Genomic DNA, 2,936 nt, shown 5'->3' on the forward strand with positions numbered 1-2,936 from the left:
CAGAGCCAGAGGCCCTTAGCAGCCCAATCTGCAACTAGAGAATGAAAGCAGCGCCTGGGACATACTAAGTGCCCAGGAGCAATGACGGAGGCCCCACTGTTCTCCTGCCCCAGAACCATGAATGTCCCTCTGTATTCCAGATTAGAACAATGATTAGCTAAATATCCCTTTCCGGGTTTCATTATCACAGATCCTTGGCCTGGGTTCAACCTTCCGCCCTGGGAATAAGCGTGGCTCAGATACATTGTGCTGCGTGTTCACCCTCCACCCACCACCCCCAGAAGCTCTGTTCAGTGGGGGCCCTCCCCTGTGGGACGGGGATGTTTTTTATCAGCTCCCAGATAAGATCTGACATCTCTACCTAAGCACCAGCCAGGGGTGAGGAGCTCTCAACAGGAACCAGTGAGTCCCAGGCCAACTTCTCTCTCCCCAGGGTCCCACCGCTGACATGCTGCAAGCAGAAGGCCTGAGTCTTTCCTGCATTGTCTAATGGGGCTAAGTTCTTGGCCGGGACACCCCATTTCTCAGAGGACCTAGAGGCACTGAGGAGGTGACGAAAGCTACCGCTTGCCCCTAAAAAAGGCACACATACAAAACCCACATGACAGCTGGCAGGCCATTTTTGGAAGGTTTGCAGTCACCACCACGCCAAAGCTCATCAGACAACAGCAAAGAGGCTGGGATGGCCCCGTTGGCATCTCCCTAGGTTATGTGTGCGCCTGTGAGTCTCTGGTTCCTGCCCTCCCCTGGGCCTGGCAGTGCTTGTCAAAATTCCAAGTCTCTTGGGATTTCAATGTCCCTCTCTTTATCCATCTTTGTCCTCTGCCTCTCCCCCCTCTTCCCATCTCTTGGACCTCCACCAAGCCCCCCAGGGTCTCCTGCTATGGGTAACAGCAGCTAAGCTTTGAACAGCACTTCAAACGAATTATTTTCCTTTGTCTTGACAAAAGCCCATTTTACAGATGACAAAGCTGACGATGGAAGCTGTTATCCAACTCGTCTGGTCAGTGCTGGAGCTGAGATTCAAATTGGTAAACTGAATTCCAAAGGCCAACCACAAGGTTATTCTGTCCCCAAAGGGATGATATTGTCCCCACAAGTCACTTTCTGAGCACATTATCCAATTTCTGCCCTGGATCTCTAACCTGGGACAATCCTGGAACCTTTGACCCAAATATAACATCCCAGTCAGAGACTTGAACATGCCACTCCCTCTCAGAGGATGCATTTGTGATGTGCTACAGGCCAGAGTTCAAGGACATTAATGACCCATCTTTACTCTAGAAAGTAAATGGCCCATCATTCACTCTCTTGCGGTCCTCAAATGCTAGTCACTCCTCTGACCTATAAAACCAGGGCTCTAGAATTGACAACATTGATTATGGTCTAGCCAATATCCAAGGTTCTAGAACAGGGGTTCTTCCTCAGTTTGACCCAGAAGAGAATCTAGAACGCTGATGATCCACTCCCCCCCACCTTTTTAAAAATATTTGGTTGCACTGGGTCTTAGTTGCGGCAGGTAAGCTCCTTAGTTGCAACTCGCCGGCTCCTTAGTTGTGGCATGCAAGCTCTCAGTTGCGGCATGCTTGTGGGATCTAGTTCCCTGACCAGGGATCGAACCTGAGCCCCCTGCATTGGGAGTGTGGAGTCTTAACCACTGCACCACCAGAGAAGTCCCTGATGATCCACCCCTAAATCTCATGTTTGGTCTTTACCTACTGACCAGCCATCTTCAATGCCAAGTCCAGAGTTCAAGAATGCCAATGGTCTTTGAGATAGACTCTAGAACAACGGCTTACTCACTACCTTATAGGCTGGGTTCTAGTAGACTGCCAGTTGACTTCCACACTTTTTTTTTTTTGACTGCACTGTGCAGCGTGAGGATCTTAGTTTCCCAACCAGGGATTGAACCCAGGCCACTGCAGTGAAAGCACCGAGTCCTAACCACTGGACACCAGGTAATTCCCAACCTCCAAATTTTTAACACCCTTATTCCAGAACATTGTTCCTCAACCTTGAATGTATGGTAGAATCCTCCCAGGATTTTATTTTAAAATGGGTTCTGACTCTGTTATAGAGCTGAGAAACAGCCCATGAGTCTACATCTCCACAAGCTCTTCAAGGACTCTAAGAAGGCATGAGAAGACAGAAATCCACATTCAATTCTGCAGGCCAACCTCTAAAATGCCTATCCACTCGTGACCTTGTAGTTTCAGGGTTTGAGAACAGAGACCCACCCTCAAGCCTATCTCAGGGAGCCAAGAGAAAGCTGGTTAACTCCCAACACCCACCACTGCCTGTACGGGATTAAAAATACACCCCAATATTCATATTCTTTTCCCTTCACAAAGTAGACCTTGATTCCCCTCCTTGAGTGTATGCTGGGCTTAATGACCCTCCTCTAATGAAGAGTGTGGCAGAAGCAACGGTGTACAATGGTCAAGATTAGGACATAAAGACTGAGTGGCTTCCTCCTTGCTCTCTCCCCTCACTCACTCACTCTGGGGGAAGCAGCTGCCACGTCTGGAAGACTCTCAAGCCACCGCCACCCTATGGCGTGGTCCACATGGCAAGGAACTGAGGCCTCCAGCCAACAGTCACACAAGTGAGCCACCTTAAAAGTAGATCCTTCAACCCCAGTCAAATCCATGATGACTGCACCCTCATGACTGACCTCAGGCCAGTACCACCCAGCTAACCTGCTCCCAAATTCCTGGTCCTCAGAAACCCGAGGATGATAAATGTTTGCTGTTTTCAAGTTATTAAGTTTTGGGGTGGGCTGATTTGTTATACAGCAAGACATAATGGATACAATGACCCCAGCCCACCCAGGTCCCAGGGCTCCAAAAAAGCCACATGCCAGATCCAGACCCCTGCCCATGCCACCCCCTGGCCCCCCCAACATGCCGCAGGACAGAGGCACTCCAGCCAGCCGA

Source organism: Mesoplodon densirostris, chromosome 19 (assembly GCF_025265405.1).
Source record: "Mesoplodon densirostris isolate mMesDen1 chromosome 19, mMesDen1 primary haplotype, whole genome shotgun sequence".
NCBI classification, from domain to species: Eukaryota; Metazoa; Chordata; class Mammalia; order Artiodactyla; family Ziphiidae; genus Mesoplodon; species Mesoplodon densirostris.